The sequence below is a fragment of the Silene latifolia genome, chromosome 1, assembly GCF_048544455.1.
Source record: "Silene latifolia isolate original U9 population chromosome 1, ASM4854445v1, whole genome shotgun sequence".
NCBI classification, from domain to species: Eukaryota; Viridiplantae; Streptophyta; class Magnoliopsida; order Caryophyllales; family Caryophyllaceae; genus Silene; species Silene latifolia.
In genome coordinates, this window is record NC_133526.1 from 44,186,179 (window position 1) to 44,198,427 (window position 12,249).

A 12,249-nucleotide genomic window follows, 5' to 3' on the forward strand; every position below is an offset into this window, starting at 1 on the left:
GTAGTCAATCAAAGTGAACAAGGATGAACAAACACAATATATACAAGACAATATATACAAAGGAAATGAACTTGTTTTTGGTTTTTCAATTTTTCAATTTTTTATGATTTTTGAAATTTTTCAATTTTTATGGTTTTTGAATAAAAGTTTAAGTGTTAGAATTCCCATCCCCACACTAATATGGGCATTGTCCTCAATGGCCAAAATGATGGAAATTATGCAAAGATGATGCATGATTTCTATACTAAATGCAATTCTACACTAAGCTATACTACATGATGCATGGTTTTTGTTATGACGGAGAGGATAATTTAGATTACCTCCCGTTGCGTATGCATTAACTTCCCCAAACCAAGTAAGACACTATTGCTAATGTCAAAGCATGGGGGAGTTCATGCACGCGCTATGCTATGCATGAAACTAGATTGTCATTTTGGATTTTACAAAAGTGGGAACAATAAAGAACACCTCAAAGGAACCGAGGTGTGAGTCCTTTGATGTTGCTAGGACTAAACCAACAATGATCAAAATGAAATAAAATACAAAGAGATATAGACAAACCGTGGGAGAGTAGGAATCTCCAAGGCTAGTCTTCCATCATGCTACTATCACCATCACTTCCCTCATGAGAAGTGGTCACATTGCCACTTTCCTCGGCACTTTCTTCTTTGCTTTCTTCATCACCATCTTCACTATCTCCTTCTTCATCTCCACTTGCTTCTTCCTCAACATTATCATCAATTTCTTCATCATTTCCAACAACCTCATTGTCTTCCACCACTTCCCTAGATGCACCCGGAAACAAGGCTTCTCTATCCGCCCAACTAGGCAAAGGACAAGATGGATCAAGGAGTCCTTGCCTAGCTAGATGTAGGAGGGGAGGATATTGAGCCAAATATGCATTCTTCCGATCTTCATAAGCTTGCTTGTGCATGGCTTGCATAAGAAGAGTGACATAATCTTTTCCAATTTCAACTCCTTGCGGTTTGAACTCTTCATAATCATAGGGGTAAGGTGGTATAACAATGGAAGAGGAGGGGGTTTCATGATCACCCTTTTGTTGTTGAATGATGTACTCGACTTCCTTGGATAGGGGAAGTAAATAGTTGGTCCGGTGGACACTAAGACGGCAAATCTTTGCGGGTAAAGTGAATGATCGAGCCTCACTAGTAAGCCACCCATACTTGGTATCAAGGGGATTGTGAGCAACCCACTTAAACTTGTTAATCAAGGTGGACATATCAATAAGATGGCCACCATCCTTAGCCGTGTACTTGCTATCCTTATTGAAATTAGGATCAAAGTGCTTGGCTAGGACCGTGACAAGGCCGCCATTAACAATTACGGTTTGACCCTTCTTCCCACTATCTACATGGAGCCATCTATCAACCAATAGCCTCAAAGAATTGTAAGGCTTGGTGTGAATTCTTCGAATATTCAAAGTTGATTCAAGGAGAATAAAATCGAGTCCCGTGAAATGATTGGTGTCTTTCCTAGCAATTATGGTATTTCCCACAACTTTGTGCCATATTCTTATGCCCGGATGATGGACCAAAAGAGCACGACAAGCTTTAAAATCTTCAAATTTCTTCCCGGAGATTGCCTCCCAAAGAGGCTCGGGATCATACTTCCCATATTGCTTATAAAATTTATGTTCATCGCTAAGACCCAAAATTTCACCCAATTCCGGAAAGGTAATGCGTCTACTAGTGTTAGCTAGACGAAACTCAATATTTTCCCTATTCTCAACTTTTGTCACTTTTAAAGAACTTAAGAATTCCAAGACAAGGGAGGGGTATGTTACTTCCTTCATTTCAAACAATTTCTTTAAACCCATGGCATTGAAAAAGACTCTTGTTTGTTCAAGAACACCCAACTTCTCTAAAGCATCTTGGCATATGAATTTGGTGGATTGAATTTGTTTCATAGCAAACTTGACAAATGTATTTCTATGGGAATCGGAAATGAATGTTACCTCCGGATAATGCAAGAGTTGATTAATTACCGGAGTAGAGGGTGATGCTTCCATAGGAATTTGTTGAGGTTGTTGCACTTCCAAGCTTGGTGTTGATACCACCATTGCCAAAGCTTTCTTCATTTGTAGAGCTTTTTGCCTTTGAGAGAGAGTTGTAGCCTTTGGTGCCTTTGTTGCCTTTGCTTTTGCTTTTGTTGCTCCCTTTGTTCTTGCCATTTGATGAGCTAACCAAGAAAAAGATCAAAAATCTTCAATTTGTAGAATGCCCAAATCGATTTTGAAGGTGAAAGGCTTTGCCTTTATGAGAACAAAAATCGACTCAAAGGTGAAGATTTTGTTCTTGGTTTTGATTGTTAATGAAGATGGAGTGATTGATTTGTTATTTGAAAGATGGTTTGATTTGATTTTGGTGAGTTTTGTTGAGGGTTTTTGTTTTTGAGATGGAGAGGATGAGGGTTTTGATGTTGTGGGTAGTGTTTATGAGTGAATGAATGAATGAATGAAGGTGGGATGGGTATTTAAAGAACTCGACAATTTTAGGACGCAGGGGCAATCCGTGCGGATTAGGCGCAATCCGCTCGGATTCTTCAGCTTCAAATTTTCAAAAATCCCGCCTAGAGACGGGCGGATTCTGGGGAATCCGCTCGGATTCTTCTGAGATGAGACGGGCGGATTTCGTGCAGGACGGACGGATTCTTGTCCAGAGATTTTTCTTTGTTTTTCTTCAGCTGCAAGACGGGCGGATTGTTCAAGAGACGGACGGATTCTGTGAGACGGGCGTCTTTCCAGGAATCCGCTCGGATTCTTCAACAGTCAAGAATTTTTGCAATTTCAGCTCAGCCCAAGACGGGCGTCTTTTCAGCAGGACGCTCGGATCCTCTGCAGATGGGCGGATTCTCAGGAATCCGCTCGGGTTGGTCCTTGTGTACACGGATTCAGTTCCATCCGTGCACCAACGCATTCCCTTATCATTCTTTCTTTCAAATCTTGTGTTCTTCATTGTGGGGGCACTACTAAGGCATGAATAGCCTAGGCAATTGCCATCCCCACACTAAGGTAAAGCACTACACATCAATTAAAATCATTAGTCCCTCCCTCACTTCTCTCTTTTCATGACAATTATTTTGATCAAAGTAAAAATAAAATCCGAAAATGACAAAAATGCAATACAAAAATTTAATGTAAGTTAGGGAGTTAGAAATATTTACAAGTGGTGGTTTAGGGAGGACTCCACCAAACTCTCATTCTTGATGAGATGTCAAGGGGGCATGTTCAAGGTGTTGTTGATGTTGATCAACACCTTGAAGAAGTAGTCAAAAGCTTGTTCATTGTTATGGTAGAGGTCCTCAATAGACCGTGGTTCTTGTTGTTGATCATGATCGATGGAATGCCCAATGTAGGGATTAAAGATCCCTTCAAATTCGTCGTCCCAAAGACCACAAACTTCATTGAGTTGATCATTGAAAATCTCTTGCTTAGATGGAGACAACTCTCCCAATTTCTTTTCTTGGCCAATGAGGCCATCATCTTCTTCCTTGGTTGATTTTGATGAGCTTTGCAAGCTCTTCTTGTCACAATTCACTTGCTCTTTGAATGGAGCATCTTCAACTTTCTTCCTCCATTGGAGTTCCGATTTCTTCTTCTCATCTTTCCTATTATAATGATCAATCATGAAACATGGCTCATGCAAACGAGGAGCTCTCATGGTTTTGTCAAGATTAAAAGTTATACTTTCATCTCCCACTTCTAGAGTGAGCTCTCCATGTTTCACATCAATCACCGCACCCGCGGTGTGTAGGAAAGGTCTTCCTAAGATGATTGGAATGTTGGAATCTTCCTCCATATCAACAATGACAAAGTCCACCGGGATGAAAAACTTCCCAATTCGCACGGGGACATCTTCCCATATCCCTAGCGGTGTCTTCGTCGATCTATCGGCCATTTGAAGAGTGATATTGGTACATTTAAGCTCTCCCATTCCCAACCTTTTACTTACCGAGTACGGCATGACACTCACACTAGCCCCTAGATCACATAAGGCTTTGTTGATCGTTGTGTCGCCAATGGTACACGGTATTGAGAAGCTTCCCGGATCCTTTAATTTTGGAGGTGAACTCCCTTGAAGTATGGCACTACTCACCTTGGTGAAGGCGATAGTCTCAAGTTTCCGGATTGACTTCTTCTTTGTGAGGATATCTTTCATGTACTTTGCATAGGCCGGAACGTGATTGATTAATTCCGTGAAAGGAATTGAGACTTCTAAGTTCTTCACAATTTTCATGAACTTTCCAAGTTGATCATCAAATTTAGGCTTGGCTTGACGACTTGGAAAAGGAAGTCTAATCACAATGGGCTCCTTTTCTTTGGCTTTGTCTTCATTTTTCTTTGAGCTTTCTTCTTTTGATGATTCCCCTTCTTTGGGACCTTGCACCACAACTTCATTCTCACTAGCTCTCACAACTTCATCCTCAACTTGCTCCTTCGGTGCTTCATACCTTGTACCACTTCTCAAGTGAATGGCACTAACCGTTTCATGTCTAGAGGGGTTGCTTTGTGGTGGTAATTGCCCCTTTTGTCTTTGTGAGCTAGAAGATGCTAGTTGAGTTAATTGTGTTTCCAACATCTTGGTGTGAGCTAGAATGTTGTTGATGGTGGTGTCTTTTGCTTGGCTATCTTTTTGCATTTGGGTGAAAAATTCTTGTTGATTCTTTTGCATTTGGAGGACCGCTTTTTGGACATCAAAACCTTGGTCATTGTGGTGATTGTATGGGTTTTGATTTTGGTAACCTTGGTTTTGATTGAAAAAGGGTCTTTGATTTTGATTTCTCATGGGTGGTGGAGTGTATGTTGTTTGAGGGTTTTGGACATTTTGGCTTTTGTATGAGAGATTTGGATGGAACTTGGTGTTTTCATTGTAAAAATTTGAATAAGGGGTACCACTTTTGTAAGCTTGGAAAGCATTGACTTGCTCGGTTGTTCCCCTACATTCGCTTGAGTCATGACCTAAGGTTCCACAATTCTCACATATCCCGCTTGGGATTGATGAGGATGCCGTCATGGCATTGACATGATGCTTTGTTGATTTTGAGTTTTCCTCAAGTCTAGCCATAGCTTGTTCAAACTTCAAGTTGATTGTGTCAATGTGAGCACTAAGTTGAGCACCTAATTGAGTAACGGTGTCCACTTCATACTTTCCTCCTCTAGTAGCCTTGCGAGGCCTACTATATTGCGAATTATGGACCGCCATTTCCTCAATCTTGTTCCATGTTTGATTGTCATCAACTTCGGTGAACATTCCATTTGATCCCATATTGAGAATGTTCCTTGAATCTTCATATAAACCATTCCAAAATTGTTGCACTAAAAACCATTCGCTAAGTCCATGGTGAGGACATGAGCGACAAATACCTTTGAACCGCTCCCAAGCTTCATACAAAGACTCTTCATCCCTTTGCTTAAAACCCGTAATTTGAGCTCTTAGCATATTGGTCTTTTCCGGTGGGTAGAATTTTTTGTAGAAAGCTAGAGCTAGCTTCTTCTAAGAATCTATTCCAAGGGTGGCCTTATCAAGGCCCTTCAACCATTGCTTTGTGGTGCCGATTAACGAAAAAGGAAATAAGACCCATCTTATTTGGTCTTGAGTCACGCCCGTTTGATAGATAGCTTCACAATAATCGCAAAATGTTTCCATATGAGAATGAGGGTCCTCACTAGGCATTCCCCCGAATTGGTTCCTCTCAACTAGTTGAATGAAGGCGGACTTGGCAATAAAGTTTCCGGTAAGATGTTGTGGGGTAGGAGTACCATTTGGTAAATCCTCCTCGGTGGGTATAGAGTGTGACGAGAATTTAGGCATTGTAGGTGGATTTTGTGTGGTATTGTTTAATGGGTTCTCTTCTCCTTCTATTGCGAAAGGATTGACAAACTCACTAGTGGGTTGAACAACTTCACCAACACCTCCCAAATTCCTCCTAACAAGTCTCCTATTATTCGTCAAGGTTCTCTCGATTTCACGGTCAAAAGGTAACAAATCTCTTTGTAACCTTCTAGACATGCAAAATATCAAACAACTAGAAAACAATTAGAACAAACCTTGAGGAGTTTTACTTCCCCAAGGTGAAGAAAGACACAACTAAAAACAATAAAAGAAATCTTAAATCAATTAAACACCGTCCCCGAACGGCGCCATTTTTTGATCGGAGCCATTTCGTGTTCACAATTAAGCATATGTGGTCGTTGGTCAATGGTCGATACAAAACACAATTTATACTTCACAAAAAACTCTACAATTAGTAAAGAGGCAAGTAAAGGTCGGATCCCAAGGGACGGGTATTGAAATGAAGATTCTATTGTAACTAGTGGTGTCTAGGGGTGTCACAAATTGGGTTGATGTAGAAGGTTACTAAACTAAAATAGCAATGAAAATAAACTAACAAGGTAAATAAAATAAGGGTGTAAACAATTGATTAAAAGCACTAGGGTGTCATGGGTTCATAGGGGAATCATGGGATATGATCATACAAACATGTTCTCAAATTATAAGCAAGCAATTATTGTTGTGATGGATTGCGTTGGGTTATATCTTACAATCCTAGGAAAGTTTGGGTCCCGGAGCCGAATCTCTTGGATTGTACAACACCTACAAGTCGACTTAATCTTCCCTACTTAACACATGCATGGTCTAACAAGACTCGAGTTGGGTTATGTCTTACAAGTCAAGTTGAAAGGATAGAAGATGATAGTAAATGCAAGGATTCATAGGCTTAGCATTTCATCAAATATAACATGTGCATGTATTAAGATCAAAACAAGCAAGCAAATAAGATATGAAAGCATATTAATTTAAGCATGAATCATTCCCCATGTTGGTTTCCCCTAATCACCCATTAAACCCTAGCTAAGAGACTACTCACTCATTATCATATTGATCATGCTAGAAAGGTTGTCAATCATACTAACATAATGAAACATGATGAATAAATGAAAGTAATTAGCAATAATTAAAAAGGGATTAAGAGATTATACCTACTAATGATTCCAATAATAATGCAAGAATAATAGAAGTACTTGAATCCTAGATTGAGAGGTTGTCAATCTCCCAATAATAACCCAAATAATCTTCAATTACCCAAAATAAAGTAAGAACTAGAGAGAGATTAAAGAACTAAAACTTGGATTAAAACTTGATTAATATTTGATTACAATATTGAAGAGAGATTTGATTGATATTAACTACACTAATTATTGATAAGAAGAACATGCTCTCTAATTAGACTAATGGGGTATTTATAGTGAAAATTAGGGAGGATGCATTAGGGTTAACTAAGGGCTAAACTAGTAATTACACTTTTTAAGTTGAGCAAGGAGCCTCCGGGATTATCCGAGAGAAGGGCTTCTCTTATCGATGCTTGAGGAACGAAAACGTCTTGTCCGCGATCCGTGCGGATGGGAGTCGGGACGGCGGATCTGGCGAGGGATCCGAGCGGATTCTTGGGCAAGACGCTCGGATGGCGAGGGGAATCCGAGCGGATTCTTTTGCGGGACGCTCGGATTGGGACGGACGGACGGATTCTCTACAATCCGTTCGGATTGTAGTTCAGCAACTTTCCTTCTTCTTTTTCTTCCCTTTTCTTCATGAATTCCTTGAGGATTTCCTTGGGGACTCAAGGATCCTTTTCTCAACAATGCTCTTCTACTATGCTATGTACAAAGGCCTTCTAGTCTTGTCTCTCCTTGATGCTTGGTCATTGAATATGATCAATTTAGCCTTGTTTTGCCATGAAAATGCAAGATTCTTACTCCTTTCCTACCAAGGGATCAAAATCTCAAAGAATATGCAAAACAAAGAACTAAAGATAAGAAATGATCCAAATAGGCACTAAAAAGCATAGAAACAATGGTAATTCGGGGGCTAAATATGCGCCAATTATGGTCGCATCACTGGGGCCACCCCTTTCTATTTGACATACGGCATGGAAGCTGTACAACCAGTCGAGTTAGAGATACCATCCTTGCGTATTTTACTCGAAAGTCAAATCCCAGAAGCCGATTGGAAGAGAGATAGATATGAAGAACTCATCCTCCTGGATGAATGTAGACTACATGCATTACATAACTTACAAACGTATCAAGCACGTATCAAACGAGCCTTCAACAAAAGGGTTAAGCCAAGGAACATCAAAGAAGGAGACCTAGTACTCAAATCAATTAGAGCTCTTTTACCTGTCGATCCACGAGGAAAATTTAAACCCAATTGGGCCGGGCCATTTCTAGTCAAGTCCATACTTCCAGGGGGCGGTTAGAATCACAGACCTAGACGGGAATGAATTTGCCAACCCGACAAACCTCGACCAACTAAAACGCTGCTATGCCTAGAATAGGAACAAAAACGCGCCTCGCGTAACCTCACGTGTCGCTCCTGTGGCACGAAATAAACGGCCCCTGGCCAAGCTGAAATAATGCTAATGTCACCTTGCTCTTGCATTTTGACAATTTTACATCCTCATATCATCGAACAAACTAAATTGCATTTTAGGAGTAAGAAAAAGCTCATGCTTATTTTCTAAGTTCATTACAAGCTCTTGCTTAGAATAATTATTCTTTTACATTTACTTGAACTACGCACAAGAGTTTGATTTCATTTTTCAAATGAATACGTAGGCAATCCTTCACAGGATACAACCCATTAATTTTAAATGTAAAATAGAAGGACATTTGCAATTGCATTTGAAATTCGACAAGAATAATAATAGAATCTCACAACGGTTTCGTAACCAATTAACCTTTTTTATTTTATTTTCTAATAATAATAATTATAATAGTAAGTTACATAATACAATAATGCTAAAAAAATAGGCTAGGATTCTAAAAACCCCACCTTCTTATTACAATAATAATAATAAATAATAATAAAGACTCAAGCTATTCATCCATTTTCCCTTTGCCTTTGTCATTTTTGTCATATTTCTTATCCCGACCTAGAGCTGGACGCTCTTGCGCCACTTCAGACCTAATCATCAACGGTCTCTCTCGTGGTCTAGCTTTGCCATTCTTATCAACCACCTTTTCAACGGCAAGAGAAGTCTTCGGTGTCTTTAAAGGATGAACAACTCGAAACCCGGCTTCTTCCTCTCCCTCGGTCAGATGCTTCTCTTTCTCCTTTTCCACCTCGCGAACCTTGTAGTCAACAGGCTCGCGCTTCCTCAATCTCTAGCGCTCCTCCGGAGTAGTAGCTTTCTTCCACCGCAGATAGGAATCCGACACCCATAAGGCACTAACAGAAGAGTTCAAGAATCATACATTTCATTGAGCCCATCTGATAGCCCATTCTCTTCGACTCTCAGTAGTAAGCGCCACGGCTGTCTGCGGGATGGTGTCAAGCTTGGGAATCGTTTGCTTCAATCCAACCTGTCTCATCAACCTCTCCGGGAAGATGCATATCATAAACTCCAAACCAGGAACTCGAACAGATCGGGTAGGATCCAAGGAAGATACTCCAGTGACAGACTTGAGATGCCACCATGGTACGATCCATCTAATCAAGGGGCCATCATCACTCTTCAGTTTGTTCTCCCAATAATTGCAGACTCGACTGAAATCCACAATGTAAAGCCTAGTCCTCATTGCAATCGAGCGAGCATGATAAGCAGGAACATTAACTGGGGGCTCGATCAATCGTAGACGCTCCATAAGCCAGACCTACCAAGAGTGGGTATTAGAATCAATCAAAAACAAAAAAAAACAAAACAAAAACGAAAAAAAAAAAACAAAACAAAAAAGAGAATTATATTCTTTTACCTGCAAAATGATGGGACTTCCCAAGTAAGGTAGGTCACGGTTGGCTTTCCTGTTATCTAAACCCAATAGGATCTCTCCTAAACACATGCAAGCTGGGCTCCTGCGTAGCTCCATTTGCTCAATTAGGCTCAGGTTGCGAGGATCACCTCTTAAATCCTCATCAACATGCACTTGAAGCACATATACATGTAGAAGGCAAAACCCGAATGCCCTTCGCCTGGCAACATAAGAAATGGTGGGATCGGCCTTGTTGATAAATCGGTCAATGAAGTCCAGCATTCGCACTCCTTTTGAGGTCACTAGACGGTCAACCTCAGTTCTTGGCAACCCAAGCAAATCTCTAAACTTGTTCTTATACGCTTGGGACGTAGAAGGAATGGCAGGCAAGTGTTCCGGGTCCCAACCACCGATTGCAGCAATTTCTTCGGGAAATGGGCAAATGTCACCTCCAGGGAAGGCAAAAATATGATAATTCGGGTCCCGATAATCAAGACAAGCATCTAGGAATGGTTAGACTACCTTGATAAGCTTCAAACTCAATAGCGATCCAAAATTATAAGCACCCATGTCATATTTCTCCACGTTGGAAAACTCATTTGTCCAGTCTTTTAGGCGAATTTTGAGAGTATTCATGATGTATAATTATTTTGAGAGATTTATGTAATAAGACGAAGAAAAGAAGGAATAATTATGTGAATAAAACCTCCCTCGACGTCTTTATTTATACTAAAAGCTGTTTCCTAAAATCCGCCAGGACGGATACACTGGAGAACAGGCGCAGCACCTGCTGCGCCTCTTCGAAGGGACATAGCTCTTGCTGCGCCTCTTCCTCAGCTGTGTTTCTGTGATTTTCCGCGTTGGATCTTTCCTAAATTTCTCAACGAATAATTTCCTATTCATACAGGTTATTATTTTGGTAAATACGTCAGGTTGCCATATTTTGTGTTTCCTAATTCCACGGGCACGCATTTCGAGACAATATCGACATTTTCGTCATTTTAGCACACTTATGCATTTTTTTTTAATTTTCTTTTTTGGGGAATCATTTCACCATATTTATCCATTTTGTAAACTTATGCACTTCTTTTTTAATTTTCTTTTTGGGGAATCATTTCACTCCCATCCCGCATCACATTTCAAACTTATATATTTCTATTTTTTCTTTTTTTTATGGGGTAACCCTCCCTACCATCCGATCATTTCCGGTAAATTTTTTTTATTTTTTGCATTTTCGAGTCCTTTGTTTTGCGCTAACTTAGGCCATGTGTACAAATGTATGTTCTATGTGAATTTCTATGTAAATTTCGGCAGCATGACGGCGTAAACCGTCATCTACCAAACCTGTTCAAAGCTAACCTGCAGGTACAAACAAGACAACCCAGCAACAAAGGCACTCAGGCCTTCATATATACAACCAGGAAAGGGATATATACACCAAACTGGGGACTTGAGCCCCAAACAAAGTCTGAATGTCCACAATGTGGGTCCTAAAATGTACAAATGTGCAAAAATACAGCCGACAACAAACAAAAACAACAAGAAAACTACTGCTGGTCACCACCTAGCTCCGCAACTCTCGCCTCGAGAGCGGCAATCTCAGCATCACGAACCTCGAGCTCCCTCAGCAGGCGAGCCGTCTCCTCTCGAGACTGGGCAAGCTCTCGCTCCAGGTCACTCTCTCCCTGCAAACGCAACAATTGGCTCATGTCAATCATTTCAAGCAATCAAAGGAAAGTTAGAGAAATTCAAAAATGAAGTAAGCAGAAGGTTCATACCTGACGTCCTCGACCGCCGACGAGTGCCTCGATGGCAGTAGCTCGCAGCCGGTTGGCTACCCTCCATAGAGCCACGAACCGAGATGGCGCAACCTGCATTTCGAATGAGAGGTTCTCAAAAATTGGATAAATTCAAGCAAATGTGTTCTTACACAAAAAATGATACAAGTTAGAGACGCACCCTCCGAATCAGATGCTGCCAATCGTCCAAGCCAGCATCCGTCACCGCCACGTCAAAGTCACGCAGCTCGGAGATCGTCGTCCTCCCGGTTGCGTCATTATACTCAAGGGTCTCAGGGTACTCTGGGGGGTCGATGCCCGCCGCCTCGACCTCCTGTAAAATCAAAGGATTTCCATTAACGATGATCATTCATCGTGTTTTCAAGATAATCAAAAGAAGAGTGCATACTTACCACGACTGTCCAGTACGCCAACCTCCCGTAGAGGAACGCCGAGTAGTCCTCACCCGGAAGAAGGAGGGCGTCACCACCAACACCCGCCAGGTCAGCCTCCCTCTCAGCCTCAGAAGGCTCCCTGAACATCGTCCTAGGAGGATCGATGGGAACCGTTAAGACATCTCGAGAGCACTGACGAGCCAAGCGCTCACTTAAGTACCACACAGGACCCATCGATGTCCTCAGCAGCAACCGGCTCGAGCTCCTAGGTCGAAGGAACTCAGCCACGAAAGGAGGAGCACCAGCA

The 12,249-nt window shown here is 41.2% G+C and overlaps 1 non-coding gene across 1 annotated transcript; it reads left to right on the plus strand.

Annotated features, from left to right (window-relative positions):
- Positions 1-5,352: 5,352 nt before the first annotated feature.
- On the plus strand, positions 5,353-5,459 carry LOC141618284 (small nucleolar RNA R71). The gene has a single exon (XR_012531353.1). It is a non-coding gene; the product is annotated as a small nucleolar RNA R71 (small nucleolar RNA).
- The last annotated feature ends 6,790 nt before the right edge of the window (positions 5,460-12,249 follow it).